This window comes from Bombyx mori, chromosome 5 (assembly GCF_030269925.1).
Source record: "Bombyx mori chromosome 5, ASM3026992v2".
In the NCBI taxonomy this organism is placed as follows: domain Eukaryota; kingdom Metazoa; phylum Arthropoda; class Insecta; order Lepidoptera; family Bombycidae; genus Bombyx; species Bombyx mori.
The window spans coordinates 4,014,109-4,031,758 of NC_085111.1; the positions used below are offsets into that span (position 1 = coordinate 4,014,109).

General features: G+C 37.3%; 1 long non-coding RNA gene across 1 annotated transcript; it reads right to left on the reverse strand.

Annotated features, from left to right (window-relative positions):
- Positions 1-633: 633 nt before the first annotated feature.
- Positions 634-13,345, reverse strand: LOC134198977 (uncharacterized). The gene is made up of 3 exons (XR_009973286.1): positions 13,234-13,345; positions 6,243-6,326; positions 634-1,821 (listed from the first exon to the last, which is right to left on the reverse strand). It is a non-coding gene; the product is annotated as an uncharacterized LOC134198977 (long non-coding RNA).
- Between the last annotated feature and the right edge of the window lie 4,305 nt (positions 13,346-17,650).

Consider the following 17,650-nt stretch of genomic DNA (forward strand, 5'->3'; position numbering starts at 1 on the left):
ACGGACTAAAATGAAGCGAGCCTATCACAATAATTGAATAGAGATGTTGGAAACAAGTCCGAAGTCGTCCGAAGTCGTCGTGGCCTAAAGGATAAGACGTCCAGTGCATTCGTGTTGAGCGATGCACCGGTGTTCGAATCCCGCAGGCGGGTACCAATTTTTCTAATGAAATACTTACTTAACAAATGCTCACGATTGACTTCCACGGTGAAGGAATAGCATCGTGTAATAAAAATCAAACCCACAAAATTATAATGTGCGTAATTACTGTTGGTAGGACCTCTTGTGAGTCCGCAGGGGTACGTACCACCAACCTGCCTATTTCTACCGTGAAGCAGTAATGCGTTTCGGTTTGAAGGGTGGGGTAGCCGTTTTAACTAACTTGAGACCTTAAAACTTATATCTCAAGGTGTGTGACGCATTTACGTTGTAGCCCATAGACATCTATGGGCTCCAGTGACCACTTAACACCAGGTGGGCTGTGAGCTCGTCCTCCCACCAAAGCAACAAAAAAATAAAAAATAAAACCAGAAAAATGCTTAAAGAATGATATGGATATTGTACCCGACGGGCAGTCGGATTCAGATACCTAATAGATGGCAGTATCTAAGGGGAAGATTCGATAAATAAAAATTGTTTACGAAGCACATTTTTTATTTTTTAGTTATGCTAATCTTTAAGCTACACATAGATTTCTACCCAAACAAATTTCATAATTTTCCGATATTACTGATAATGGCTACGTAGTAAAAACGAGCGAAACGACAAGTCGAAAAGAGAAACAATAATGTATTGAGAATTAATGAAATAAAATAAAAATTATTCTTATATAAAAAATTGCACATTTGTAAAACTTTATGAAAAGAAAAATAGTTCATAGCGTTAAAAAAATAATTAAATGAATTATTGGAAAAGTAATAATTCAACTGAAGAATCCCTTATATAAGTTCTTTTTGGATTAGATTAAAAAAATCCTACAATGTGGAATTTAAATAAAAATTAAAATAACTCAAATAACAATTATAAATTTTTATATCAACGTTTTTATATCAATTTACAAATGAAACATTACTTAAGAACGATACGTTTCCGAGTTTATTTTACATTCTCGAAACATTACTTTCGAACCAAATAGGCATAACTAATGGTTTTCAAATTGTAAAAAGCATTGGTAACAGAATACGGTTAATGTTAACGAAATGTTCTATTAAGCTATTATCATTTTTTTGTAAAATTATCCTACATAGCAATACAAATTTATTTCTAGACACTTCATGTGTTTCAATTGTAGTTGAGTATGGTGCCAAAATGCTATTTAATGTCACAACATTTTCAAAGACACTTTTAATATTTACTCAGAGTTAAATATTATGCATAGTTTATAAATTATTTGGTAGTAGATTAAAATGCCTGGTCAGAAAAATGTAAAATAAAATCCTGCTAGATACTGTTTTCCTATGGCTAAAACAGAAGTAAGTGTAATTGTTTTGTTTGCCCTTGCACTCTAGCAAATGGGACGATAGAAGCAAAACATAAATTTTTAAAGTATATCAAACCTTAATTATCTAAGTCTGAAGCATAAATTTGAAAACACTATATAGTACTTTAAGAATGTGTACAAACCTTTACCTAATTACATTAGCTAGCTGTATTTGTAAAGTGAAGTATGTATTGACCTTTAGAATTAATTTAGGTGCCTGCATCTGCTTTGTAGTTTTGTTCTAACTTGGTTATTCCACCTGTTTTCATTGATGGGATGGGTTCTCATTGGAATAGGTTTCTGTGGTCTGATAAGCAAGACGCCTGGTCAACGCTTCGATGCTGTGATTATAATATGTATATCAATTTGTAAGGAAATTATCATTTACTAGTGGCTCGCTCCGGCTCTGCTCGGGTGTTTAAGAAACATTTCAACGATATTTGACGTTGATATTTTGAACAAATTTGAACGATATTTTTTTACGTTTTATTTTGAACGATATTTTTTTTTAATAAAAGAACACTTATTGCGGCATAACTACAATATTTAGACATATGCTGTCGTGACACTTATTGTAAATAATAATGTGTTCTACAAAGCCGTAGTACATTATTTTATTCTATCATCAATAGTATTCGCAGGGCAAGCGATTATTTACATAATAATATTTTAGGTATTTTTTTACACTTTGGGTTACATTATTGCAGTTTTAGTAAGGATCCCTAATTTTTCCAAAAAAGATTATAGCCTATGTCACTCGGGAATAGTGTAGCTTCCAAACAATGAAAGAATTTGTCAAATCAATACAAACAAACAAACAAATCTTTCCACTTTATAATATTAGTATAGAAGTATAGATTATAATTAATTCCATAAAAATAGCAGTGATTCAACGAAGACTTTTCATGGACAGTACAAAAACATTTTTCCTTTTAAAAGTAATAATAAAATTCTCATATCCCCCAGAGCAATTAAGATACCGATAATGATTCCTCATTCCGTGGACCTTTAATCGGATAAGTTTTCTTTTTGCTATGAAAGTGAACAGACTGCGCTTAGGTTCGATGTCCAAGCAAGGCCGCATTTCTCGCGACCCGCAGGAAATCGTACTGTAACATTTCTCCGTATGAATACGTAAATATAGAATTCGTTTTAATTTGGTTGGTTCCATATAAAAATGCATAGGTACAATAAAAGAAAATAAACTATCGTTATTGGTGTGAATTCGGGTACAAACAAATATCATTAAAAGAAATTTAATAGTCTATTTTTCCATACTCATTCCAATTTTTTTTTTTTATTGCTTAGATGGGTGGACGAGCTCACAGCCCACCTGGTGTTAAGTGGTTACTAGAGCCCATAGACATCTACAACGTAAATGCGCCACCCACCTTGAGATATAAGTTCTAAGGTCTCAAGTATAGTTACAACGGCTGCCCCACCCTTCAAACCGAAACGCATTACTACTTCACGGCAGAAATAGGCAGGGTGGTGGTACCCATTCGCGCAGACTCACAAGAGGTCCTACCACCAGTTATTATGCAAATTATAATTTTGCGGGTTTCATTTTTATTACACGATGTTATTCCTTCACCGTGGAAGTCAATCGTGAACATTTATTGAGTGCGTATTTCATTAGAAAAATTGGTACCCGCCTGCGGGATTCGAACACCGGTGCATCGCTCAACACGAATACATCGGACGTCTTATCCGTTAGGCCACGACGAGTTCTATTTATTTTTATGTAGATAATTAATTTAATATACATGTCAGAGAAGCCACAATTATTAACACCATCGTCAGACATCATAGGGGCGAATAGGGTGATCGAGCTAAAAGAAATATTTAGTACACCAATCGCGTTTGTTGTCTTAGAACAATTTAGAAATCTTCTCTTGATGTTAGCAAACGAAAACAATTGACAGTTCTTAGGACCGAGGCACAGCTATTCAAGAAGGCTGGTTGGTAAGTGTGATGACGTCTAGGCGTCTCCATCGGCTAGGCTCTGTCGTAGCACGAAATTAGCTGAGTTCCGACGATATCGCAATCGTGCTGCCATCTCTCGGAAATTGTGCTGTGTTTCGTTTAGCTACCAAACTAATGACCGTCTCCGACATGCAATTACTTTCGTAACAATCTCGAGACAGAAATTAGGAGGATCTCGGAATAAGATTTTTTTATCGAACATTTTATGTTCTATCTTGAGCATACAAGAAAGAATTATTTAAATAATGGTAATTAAATAAATAATTCGGCTGTACCCTAATAGTTCGCTTCGTTTAAATGTCAAGCCATTTCGTACTGAGTGTATTGAAACACGTCTGAACAACAACCCTCAACTATCATTAACATTGTGTTTTGTTTGTCTTGATTTTAACTTTGAGCGAGAACTTTTTATTGTTTACTTATTGCTGTAATTGAGTGTTTGTTGTTATACAGTTTCTCCGTAGGGTTGGCAGTTATTAATTTTTTGGTTTAAATTCATTTGTTTGTTTGTTTCTGTTCATAGACAAATGAGAGGGAGTTCTTATTAGAAAGTGATTGGAGAAGTGGCTTCGTCGCTGAAATACGGGATCAGACTGGTTACTGCTGGCCATTCTGGCTTTGATGTTCAATAGCGGCGAGTGCCGGAAAACGTGCCCATTATCGAGAAGAATGAGGCGGCGAAGCGTGACAGAGAGCTATGAATTCATACAACGCTTCAGGGCACTGCCTTCATTAATATAATAATTTTTCAATGTATATAAAAGTCGACGTCTGGATACGTATATATGTGTGTACTTATGTACGTCTACGTATATAGATATGTGATGCACCCTATAGACTCCGAAAGATCAGAACTGCATTACATGAAATTTTTGATAAATCTTCAGATTGACGTACGTAGCTGGTTATCCTGCGTAACTTGGTAGCAGACAGATCAAAGTGAAATCGAAAATCGGGTAGCACAGCGGCTCATGGGAGGGGTGGCGCCGTGTCCTCGTCGCAAAAATAGGAACCGACTTGTCGTTGCCAAGTGTTGTGGCATCGATGCTCGGCGACGACGAGTCGTGGAAGGCGATGCTCGACTTCTGCGAGTGCACCATCTCGCAGAAGGAGGCGGCGGGGCGCGTGAGAGACGCACAATCCCGCCGCCGTCGAGCGGGGGCCAGGGAGGCGGATCTCGCCCAAGCCCTGGCCCTCTAAGTGTTTCGGGTCCCCCTCACATGTCGGTCTGGGGACCGGCGAGGGGGGCCTAAGAATACGACGTGCAAGCTGCTCTGCACGCGTTTTACGCAAGAGCATCCGGGTGATGGAAGGCCGGCTATCCTCGACCCACGCTGGTTCTGGCCCAGCGGGGTATTCCGTAGGGTAACCCACTCTAACCGGCGCCATCTAGGCGGGCTTCGGACAGTCTGCCGACCGAGAGGGCTGGTGGTCGTGGCGCCGACGACCGCCAGTTCGGCGTCCCGAGGGGGAGGGTGATGGGAGAGATGTGCTCCGCACTAAACGCTTCACTTTCCCCCCTTTGCCTTGTCATGAGTTCTGTCTCATGCGAGGTTTGGACGTTGGTTGTTGAGCGACAGGAGGTTTTAGTCAGTTCGACTCTGACATACCCCGCCCAGTATCCCCAGAAAAGGGCGTAAGTCCGGCGATTTCCTCCTGACCAAAAAAAAAAAAAGCACAGCGGCTCATTTTTGACTAGTAGGGAAAACAGAGTTTATTATTTTCTGTCAATAACTTTAAGCCAACGTCAAACTCCAACAAATTTTCTTAATATCTTAATTTTTCTAAGCTTTTTATATCAAATAACGTGAATAGAAAAGATGTAACGAACAGGTGTTTGTTTCATACCATAAAAGGAGACAGCGTGCACAGCTATGGTCTGTAATTAGCGGTTCTAGTTGTTGTTTTGATCCTGTTGTGCTTAGCAGCCAGTTTAACGGATGTTAAACGTGAAATACAGTGTAGAAGCGATAGCGATTTTCAAGAACACAAGCGCTCTAATTAATTTTCACTGGTGGTAGGACCTCTTGTGAGTCAGCACGGGTAGGTACCACCACCCTGCCTATTTCTGCCGTGAAGCAGTAATGCGTTTCGATTTGAAGGGTGGGTCAGCCGCTGTAACTATACTGAGACCTTAGAACTTATATCTTAAGGTGAGTGGCGGCATTTACGTTGTAGATGTCTATGGGCTCCTGTAACCACTTAACATAAGATGGGCCGCGAGCTCGTCCAGCCATCTAAGCAATAAATAAATAAAATGGCATTCGATTAAATGTTATAAAAAATGTTTTTTTTTATTTCGTAAAGTAAAACTGGTATTTTATTTTCGTAACAAAACATTTTAGATTTTATTGAGAACTATCTGACCCGGCATCTTCGTAGTGCCTCAATCGATAAATAAAAGACACATCAAGGGGACACATCAAAGGAAAAACAAAATTGTTTGTTTTTATATAATTCCGAGCTTTTTTATATTTTTTCACCTTTTAAACCTTCCCTGGACTTCCACGAATAATTCAAGACCAAAATTAGCCAAATCGGTCCAGCCGTTCTCGAGTTTTAGCGTGACTAACGAACAGCAATTCATTTTTATATATAGAGATGATTACGTCGTGTCCTTCTTCAAACGAGGACTGAAGGCTTAACGGTAACCAGCCACTTGTGCCTACGACATTGATGAGCTCAATGGGTGCTCTTCTCCGCACCACACAAAAATAAATTTAGTTAATTTTTCTTTTTAATATTATCCGCCATTCTAAACGTCTAATACACTAACCCAAAAGCCTCATCGAAGGATGTCAATCGTACTGTGCCGCCGGATGTGATGCGGCGGCCATCTGCAGTTCCGGCCGGCGCTCGACTAAAATAAAACCGTAATTTATGGCCAGTTTCATAGCATGATCAATGTACTGGTATCATAACAACAACATATTGTGCGAACACCTTTGTGGCTCTCGCGCTGGCTACCAACCACCTTTCCTAATGTTATTTTTCCATGAATATTTGTAGCGAGCATAACTTATCGAATGGAATTTTATATTTCATTTTTTAGATTGGTTTTAATTAGATGCGACGTTGTTTTATGATAAAAGAGAAATAAATATACTTTTAATATATAAATCTACAGTGGTTTTTACGGATGTTCCGTTATAACTACTGAACCATGCATCCGATTAACTTGAAACTTGGTATCCATGTAGAAAATACGTGTACTTAATGGATAGGCTAATATTTTTATGAGTGTTGGACTCCCTACACTAGTTGCGGGGGCGTTAATGATAAGAATCTTTGTGGGGGTGAGAAATAATAATGCTAACTTTAAATGCCCAGCGAAGCGGACGGGTACAGCTAGTATACTTATAATATTTTTACATTTTCGTGCTTGTGCGTGCAATTTTTTTAAAAAAATCAGCTAATCTCATTTCTAGAGGTTAAAGTAGTTGTTTGCAAATCAACTTCCAAAATAGATTTCTTTTTCGCTCGACTGACTAGTACAGAAAATAAAAATAAAGTACGACCTGGACGCGGAATAATATAACATTTTTCTTTAAAATACATACGGCTGATTTTTTTTTCTTAATGTTTTTCTTGTTGTCTTTCTCATTTTAAACACAGCTGCAGATGCCTAAAGAAGTTTTCTAAGAAAGTAACATCGGAGTTTGTGATAAATTGGCGTAGCAATTGATACTTTGAGCCCGAAGTGTGAAAGCGCCGTTAGATATCTCGCTCTCTCTTAGATGTTCGCATTTTATTAACGATTTAACTATAAAATCTGTTATTGTTATATAATTATGAATAAAAATTACCACTAAAGTGAAAACAACTTATTTAATTTTGAACTGATTTTCGTATTCATTCTGTTTTCGGTATTTTCTAACATATTATGTTAGTTCTCTGCTGAAAAGTAAAAACGATACAAGTCAACATCCCACAGACACAGCCCACTGAGTTTCTCGCCGGATCTTCTCAGCGGGTCGCGTTTCCGATCCGGTGGTAGATTCTGCGAGGCACGGCTCTTCCTAGGGTTTGTGTTAGCAACGTCATCAGGTTTGAGCCCCGTGAGCTCACTCACTAGTTAAGGTTACGCTAAAGTAGCCTCTCAAGGCTATCAGCTTAGGTAGGGAAAAAAAAGTCAACATTCCTATAATGCTCGTTGGTATGATTAATAACGAATTACAATTTAATCGATTGGTCATTGAACTTCATGTCGTAACGCTTAAGATACTCATATCTTAATGACACAATCGATTGAAAATGGGAAATGTCATACTCGAATATCAGCTTTGTCATTAAAATGTGCTGTTTGATGTGATTTATAAAGAGAATTAGTTAACAAACGTGAAGTTACGTACTCGTACGGTACACGGGGCTATTGATATATAAAATAAATCATAGTTTAAAAAAACTAAAAACTACATATTGATATATAAAATAAATCATAGTTTAAAAAAACTAAAAAAACACGCTTTCTATTAAATTCAACTAAAAAATAGAAAATAAATTTTAATAAATTTAAATTGACAATAGTGTAAAAAATATATATTTTATTGTAAAAAAAAGCGTGTGTTGCTTTTTAAGATATTATTGAAATAATAATTCTTCTACTCATATCTGTCAGAAAAATATTTATAAACCATGCACCCCCACGCTTCTACAAACATACATACAAGTGAAGCGTGTAAAAATAAAGCGTGTAAAAAAACTATCTGGCCCGGCAAACGTTGTTTTGCCATATAAATTATTTCTAGTAAAGATAAATAACCTAGATACCGACTGCAGTGCCATCTGCCGGGTTGATTTGTGAATCTAAACCATCCAAGGTTCCACCCAAACGCATACAAAAAAAAACAATCAAATCGGTCCAGCCGTTTAGGAGGAGTTCAGTGGCAAACACACGCACAGAAGAAATATATATATAAAGATATAGTCTAATTTTAATAAAGAAGATGCTTTGCGCTTATCTAACATCTGGGATCCTCTTATAAAAACTAGAGCCAAGCAAACTGCCACAGCTCAAGATACTATCAGTTCTGTGTACAATGAAGATCGAGAAATGTTTTTAAGCAACAAATTAATGATAGTTAGCATATTATTCAAATATCGACGAGTGTTACTCGTAATAGTCCGTGGCTATGAAAGATTTTACGTATTCGAGAAGTCTGAAATAATTTAATCGAAATAAAATAAGGATATTAAGCCGTAAAATTAATTTTTATTACGTCTACAGCTCGCGAAGGTGTAAATAGTACACTATTAGGAACTAGCGTTTATTTAGATTGTTTTAGTGCAGGAGTTCCCAAACTTACTTTGTCTACTGCCCACTTTGAGAATAAATTATTTTTTAGCGCCCCCATTTTTTCAGAGAGCTCAGTCGCTGTCAAAGAGTCGTCCTAGATGAAATCGCCTCCCAAGCCTCTACACAACGCCCCCTTTTAAGCCTGCAGCGCCCACAAGGGGGCGTTATCGCCCACTTTGAGAAAGGCTGTTTTAGTGAGTATTTTGTGACGTCAATGACATTTATTGGTTTAGAATTACGTCTTTCTCGCACATGTCACGTTTTCGCTTTGCTTATACCTACTAGTGAGAAGGTGAGTTTCTTTTGTGCGGGGTATATTGGTGCAACAAACCAAATTGATACAAGTTAGCCACGGTAGCCACTGACAATCGGATTGAATATATGCTCTACAAAGCTGATTTATTGAATAAAACCTGATTTATTGAATAAAAATATAACTAGATGATGTTTTTTTTTTTTGATAACGCCATCTTGCTGTGTCTTTAAAGCGGTTAGTTGCCCTCAATTAAGAAAAATAGTATTATTATTCGCCAATAGATGTCGGAAAGAGTTGCTTATTGAAAACATGAATAAAACAACATTTTCTGAAAATAAATCGTAGCTAGATCGATTTATCGCCCCCGAAATTCCCTGTATACTAAATTTTATGAAAATCGTTGGAGCAGTTTCCGTGTTTCAGATTATATACATATACATATATTAGTATACAAGAATTGCTAGTTTAAAGGTCGTTTAAAGGTATAAGATATGTAGCTGTATAAGATATGTACCACCATCCCGCCTATTTCTGCTGTTAAGCAGTAATGCGTTTCGGTTTGAAGGGTGGGGTAACCGTTGTAACTATATTGAGACCTTAGAACTTATATCTCAAAGTGTGTGGCGCATTTACGTTGTAGATGTCTATGGGTTCCAGTAACCACTTAATACCAGGTGGGCTGTGAGCTCGTCCACACATCCAGGCAATAAAAAAAAAAGCTGTAAATATTCGTTGTGATTGTACTATAAGACTTTTACGAATCTTCTTGGTCGAATCTAAAATACAAAACCAATCCAATTTGATAGGCTCTATAAAGGAAAAAAATCCAAGATAATATCAAACAAACATTTTCATAATTCTTGTAAAATATCCTGGACGTCTAAAGAATGTATTTTCCGCGTGACTGCGGAAGACGCTCGTTTCAGAATAAAGGCCGGAAATTTTCAAGATAACATCACTGAGAAAAGTTCATACTCCATTGTTGTACAGGATTGCTTTAATAAAAAACGTTAATTTAATCGCGTTTTTTTTTAAAATGAATAACAATATTTTTTTTATTGCTTAGGTAGGTAGACGAGCTCAACTGGTGTTAAGTGGTTACTGGAGCCCATAGACATCTACAACGTAAATGCGCCACCCACCTTGAGATATAAGTTCTAAGGTCTCAGTATAGCTACAACGGCTACCCCACCTTTCAAACCGAAACGCATTACTGCTTCACGGCAGAAATAGGCGGAGTGGTGTTACCTACCCGTGCGGACTCACAAGTGGTCCTACCACCAGTAACATCATCATAGTCATAGAGGAAGAAAAATATTTTGAGTTTGCTAAAACTTATGAGGGTTATGTTATTAGATTTGTTTTCGCTGTGGATAGGTGAAAGAGCTTACTGACTATCTGGTATAAAGTGGTTACTGGAGCTCTTAGACATCAACGATCGACCTCAACGTGGACATTGACAGTAGCTCTGGTCCGTACGTTCTAAATCACTCAGCTATGGAAACGGGTATGCTCCGAGTTGATAGATCGCGAATCAAAAGTAAGGAAATCTGTCGAAGAATCAAAGTAACCGACCTAAAAATTACCGAGGTGAAGCGGCAATAGGCGACATACGTGTCGCAGAATCGATGGTCGATGGAGCAGACTCATTCTGAGCTGGAGAGCATGTACCGGTAAACTCAGCAATAAGTTTCTCGCTGCTCGGTGGTCCGATGACGGCAATATGCAGGAGCATATTGGATGTGGAAGGCAAAGGACCGTTCATTGTGGTGGGATAGCAGTGAAGAGATACAGGATGATAATGATTCATCTTCTTCTTCTCCATCGCGCCCTCATTACTGAGGATCGTGACTCCGTTTCAGCTTGTCCAATGCCAGCCGCCATCGGTTCCAGTCAGTTGCCTGGTGTAGTGCAGCGCCAAGTGGTCCGTTGGTTTGCTCGGAGATCTGGTCGGACCAACGTTTGGGGCTCCGGCCTCTAGGACGTTTTCCTTCTCATTTTCCAGACGATCCAAGTTATCTACACATTTGCGCGCAACGCGGCCAAAGTATTTTTTTTTTTTTTTTTATTGCTTAGATGTGTGGACGAGCTCACAGCCCACCTGATGTTAAGTGGTTACTGGAGCCCATAGACATCTACAACGTAAATGCGCCACACACCTTGAGATATAGTTCTAAGGTCTCAGTATAGTCACAACGGCTGCACCACCCTTCAAACCGAAACGCATTACTGCTTCACGGCAGAAATAGGCGGGGCGGTGGTACCTAACCGTGCGGACTCACAAGAGGTCCTACCACCAGTAATTACGCAAATATAATTTTGCGGGTTTCATTTTTATTACACGATGTTATTCCTTCACCGTGGAAGTCAATCGTGAACATTTGTTGAGTACGTATTTCATTAGAAAAATCGGTACCCGCCTGCGGGATTCGAACACCGGTGCATCGCTTCAACACGAATGCACCGGACGTCTTATCCGTTAGGCCACGACGACTTCGTAGCGCATTATGCGTTGCAGACAGGTGGTAGACAGGCGATGATAAGACATGTTAATGATAGACATGACAATATGATTGATTGACCCATGCAAAACTATCAAATGATACTGCACTGGGTAGTAGCTAATTGTTTTCTAGTTTTATCTGAAAACAACACATATGTATATTTAAAATGGATTTGGGTACCCGCGACAGTACTTGTCGCCAAAGAGTGGTCGCATCTGAACTATAATATTCTGGGTGGAAAGCATTATGAAAAATATAGCACAGCGAACCTGATAAGGTTGGACAACTGTCGACATCTTGTTGTGTATGGGTTTTAGTACCACTTAACACCAGCTGAACTGAGCTTGTTTGTCTATCAAGTGCGATAAAGTACGTAAAAGGGCTTCGAATAATTAACTAATTAGTTTCGACCTGCCAGCTTTGTCTTCATAAATCAAGCCGTAATAATTTCCTCCAACCCGCAAATAGCTTAATTAGCCGAAGCAATCATTATAAAGTATCCCTACAGTGACCACCTGCGTCTAACAGCAACGAAACGACTAGAATAGAAATATAAGAGAGCTAATTAATTCACATATGACACACATAGAATTTTAATAAGTTTTGTAAACACAGGTGAAGCGATTTTTTTTCTCACGAAAGGAAAAATAGAAAATGTTAATCGACAGGTGTCGTTGTACATGTTGTGTCGCAATTAAGGGTGAACAGGAGATCCGGGGAATCTGGTTTTCAGGGATGACAGGTCTTTTATGAAAGCCCACGATAGATATGCTTAAATAAATAATTTTCCTATTACTGTGTACTATGTCTTCTTTTCTGTGTGTACATAAATAAATAAATAAATAAATAAATAAATAAATAAAATAAATAACACAGCCTTAAAAACAACTAATAACATTGCGAGAAAAAACACTTTTTATTGGCCTGCGCTCAATAATTATTTTTTTGGTTCAAATCAACAAATTGACGTCATTATAGACTTAGACAGCGTGTTGATTGTTGATTGTGAGCACCAATGAACATCTTTTACGCCTAACGTTAGCTTGTTTCTCAATCGGTCATACTGGATAACAGGCACGTCACAAGTTTCGGGAAAATTTATTCGTCTATCAAATTGAAAAGAGTTTTCTAGAAAAATCGAAAGAAGCCTTTTAAAAATTTTTGCATCTTAATATTCTGAATTGGTAAGTCTGAAAATCGTAGGTAGTACGCTGTACTGAAAATTTAGCGTGCAGAAATCGCGTACGTCAAAAGAAGGGGTTTTTAGATTTGGATCGTTTATTTTGAAAGTGGTGTAAGTTTTTGAGAAAAACGAGCTATCACGTAATTCATGCTTAATTTAATGTAAATTTTTTATATATAACTAGTCCGTGTTTAATTTCTCAAAAAAATCCCATGTTTTGTACAACTTAAAATCGGTCGGTAAATGGAATTGCATAATCATCGATTATGAAAGTGGTGTAAGTCAAATTGACAGAGGTAGGTGGCATAGCCAGACCTCATGATATGATTTGCTTGTATTTTTAAATCAACAAATATAGTAACCTTTAATTTTCTCGAAACAAAAGAAAATCGACTTACACCACTTTCAAAATAAACGGTCCATTTATTTCAATATGGAATTTATATAATAAAAGCGAGCTTAGAAGAAGATAAACATATATTGAGAGCTACGATACGACATTGTCATGTATTAATGTCAAAAACTTACCTACTGTTCATACATTCGATTTTCAGAAACGAAGATAATGCTGAAATACAAAAAATAATATTTTAATAATCCAATATTCACTGCACGCACGCTACGAACCTAAAACTGAGCGTGTCAATGTGATGACAACCACACCACGGTACGACTGTAGTGCTGTCATACTGGCGACAAAGAGAGAAGAAAACTCATTGGAAAGGAGGCGACAATACATTCCCTACTTTATTGTGTCACGGGTGTAACGTAATACAAACTGATGACCTCTAAGGGTCACGACTCAGAACTTGTAAAGGTCAATTATCACCATTCTACAGTTCACGCGCACATCACGCAAATTGCGGAGAGCAATTTCGGCATGTACCTATTCAAATTAATTTTTAGAGCAGTTGTTACGTACTGTTTTACACATTTGAGCAATAGTGTTCTGTATTCAATAATAAACAAAAAGGAATGTTATGCGGCTTAAATAAGCAGTAAAGTGATAATACCTGTTTGTATGAATAATATGCTCAACCCCAATCTATAATCTATACTAATATTATAAAGAGGAAAAATTTGTTTGTTTGTTTGTATTGGATAGGCTCCGAAACTACTAAACCGATTTCAAAAATTCTTTCACTGTTTGGAAGCTACACTATTTCCAAGTGACATAGGCTTTTTTGAAAATAATTAGCGATCCTTAGTAAAACTTCAATAATATAACCCAAGGTGTAAAAAAAATTCCTAAAATATTCCCAATATACGCGTGCTTTTATTTAAAAAAATAAAATAACGTGAAATATCGTTGAAATTTTTGTTAAACACCCGAGCGATGCCGGAGCAGTTCGCTAGTATTAAATAAATCTGAAAATTTGGGGTACGATGACAAATATTATTTCATAATAGCGTTTTCTAAAGGCATTTACTTAGAAATTGTAGACATGCCTTAAGATTTGACGGATAAACTGGGCGCCTTACCTGTTAGGCCATGGATAAGTGACATTTAAAAACAAAGACAACCCGACCATACACATCCTTACCGACGCCCTTTTAATTTATCTATATTAATTCACGTAGCACCGTCAAAAGAGCTGACGCCTATTAAATACATATCAATAGACTAACTGTACTCTGACATATTTACAAGACAACAGATGTATTAAACGAAGCACATAAGATTGTAGTCGTATTTCTTATCTTAAACTCCATTCAATGTAAAATTGTTGTGCATCTGTTGGTTTTCTCACATCTTAACGGGATAACGGTACAAACGGGTACAAGATAGGGACATAAAAATAAACACTAGATTGCCACCGGTAAAAATATGTCTCGATAAATGGTAGGTATTCGTTGAATGTCCTGTCGGTTCTTGTTTTATTTTAGTTGTCAATAATTGCGTGTTTAAAATTAAGTTTAATAAGTCGTATATCTGCCACAATTGATATTTTACGAAATATGTTTAAATGCTTTGGTATAAATACTAGCTAAATTCAGGCACTCGCTTCTTTTGCTAATCGGCGAACTGGACGCATCTCCTGTTTCAATATTGCCGCGGAAACGTAATGGAATAGAGTTGGATGAGAATTCACCACCTGTGACGTCATTTGAGGCATAAATAAAGAATGTCAAATTAATTAGCAATAATTCATTCCTTATGATAGACGCTGCACTTGACGTGATGATGAAATCTGTTTGATGTAATTTATCTAATTTTTTTGTTAGCTTAGCATAGCATCATCTTTTTGTTATTGCATAGATGGGTGGACGAGCTCACTGCCCACTTGATGTTAGGTGCCTATAGACATCTACAAAGTGAATGCCACCACCCACCTTGAAATATAAGTTCTAAAGTCTCAGTATAGTTACTACGGCTGCCTCAAGCTTCAAACCGAAGCCGTACCTGCCCGTGCGGACTGACAAAGAGGTTCTACCATCAGTAAAAAATCATCTCTTCGAACTGAAAAGGCTACTAAAAGGTGACTAAGGGACTCCCCAGAGCACGATCACCAGCATTTCCTGGCTATTGTACATATTAAAAAGCCCGCCGAGGAAGGAATCGCCATCCTGCCTATTTTTGCTGCAAAGCAGTCATTCGTTCCGCTCGGAAGCGTGGTATAGTCGCTATGCAATTCAATTGTAATTTCGACCTTGTGTCTAAAGGCGAACTGTGGCTTTTACATTACGATATCTATGGGATCTAGTAAACAGATTACACATAAAAAAAATTTTTCGCTGAAAATTAAATTCATTTCATATTCTTATTTTATTGAGAACTTGAAGTAGTAATGTTGTATTTTTTATTATCTGCGTACGGGTATAAGATGTAATGACTTATACTCCAAGATAATAAATGTATCTAATAAATATGTTTGTCATTGTATATTTAATAAATACATACTAGTCGTAGTATATATCATTCAAACTACACTGAACTATTATAAATTATCAAACATGTATTCAGTAATGGGCGTAAATTGTTTATTTTTGATTATTATGAAATCGTAAAAAAAATTGTGACAAATTTTTAACTACTTCACATCTAAGTAAGGGTTTTTCATGTGAGTTCCTATTATAATTAAATTGTGTATAGCAAATTAAAATCGCTTTGAGACGTGGAGCATTGGGAGTAAAAAAATAAATCGATAAATAATATTTAAAAAAAAAACAAATTGGTCATTTCGTTAAGTGCAAATGTATGTCAAAAACGCGAATCGCATACCCAGATCTGACGAGATCGTCCTTTCCCAGGGCAATTACGATAAATAAGAAATTCCAGATGAAAGCAAAAGTGGCAGCGATAAAAACTGGCGAACGATGAAGCGCGGTTCAAGATCGAGGCTTCCCACGGCCGCAGCACCTGTGCGTTTTCCGAACCGGCTTCATGAAGTACAGTGCAATCACTAAAGGAGACTGCGAGTGAATTTGCGATAATAACTACCAACATTGAGACGTGTGTTCTAAGGTATCACTTTTAACAGTACAACGGCTGCCCCGCCCTTGAAACCGAAACCTATTACTGCTTCTCAGCAGAAATAGGCAGGGTGGTGGTACCTACCCGTGGGAACTCACAAGACGTTCTACCACCAGTAACCAGTTGTCTCGTATTGATTACTGGTAGACATGGGATAGTACTGATAGTTGTATTTTGAAATACCACGGCGGCTGGGAAACGGATTTCCCAACGTAAAAAAGGTGTATTCTGAATTCAGGCTAATTCAAATATGTAGTTTCAAGAATGGGAAACATTTTTTTTATTTTTTTATTGCTTAGGTGAATGGACGAGCTCACAGCCCACCTGGTGTTAAGTGGTTACTGGAGCCCATAGACATCTACAACGTAAATGCGCCACGCACCTTGCGATATAAGTTCTAGGGTCTCAGTATAGTTACAACGGCTGCGCCACCCTTCAAACTGAAACGCATTACTGCTTCACGGCAGAAATAGGCAGGGAGGTGGTACCTACCCGTGTGGACTCACAAGAGGTCCTACCACCAGTGATGTTGGTCCAATGTTTTTAAATTACGATATAGTTTCTCAAGTTAACAGCATTCAGTTTGTGGTATTAATATGATCTGATAGCCGCATAATATATGAGATGAGTGCTCTTTTTCTACTCATTAATAACTAACAATCTAAACAGATTCAAAAGGTTTCGGCGATTCTACAGTCAACACATTTAATTTTGAAAATATTACATTATGTCTTTATTGATTTTAAATCGATTAATATCTTCAATGATACTATAATTGCCTACTTTTTTCTGTATAACGCCTGTTTTTTGTCGCAACAATTTTTAGTGTACGTACTTTAGAAAAAGGCGAGCATCTCGTTCAAGCATTATCGCAGAATTAACCGCAATTATACGTATAGTACAAGTCAGGACTCGCCCTTCCAGTCATTGTAACGGTACCGATTCTCAGGGACGAACGCCGGATACTGCTATGGTGTATGGTCTAAGTCAGAAGATATTGATCATTAGAGACGTTAGGAGAGGAGGGATAAATGTTTTAAAATAACAAGACTTTTGTACAAGAGTGTGTGATGGAGAGTTGTGCCTAATAGGCAATTTATTCACGCTACGATCTATATCCTTCTAATAGGCGACCAGCTAGTTTTCCTGCTCGTATTCAAAATCCAATATTCGATCAAAAGCTGTTGTTGATAAAAAAAATTAATTAATATTATACTAGACGATGACGGTTTTTTTTGTTGATAAATTGTGTTTTTTAGAAATTATATTTAAATACGAATTACATATTGATAAAATGATGAAATATTCCAAGATCGTTTAGGCAATTTTAAGTGAACACGTGAATTAAAAATACACAAATAATATAAATAAACAATTCATTTCTTGGTCTAACCTTAAACCAAACACTCATTGGTTATCCACTCATCTTAGTGGCTTAACAACGCCATCTGCTGAAATAGCTTTAGTGTT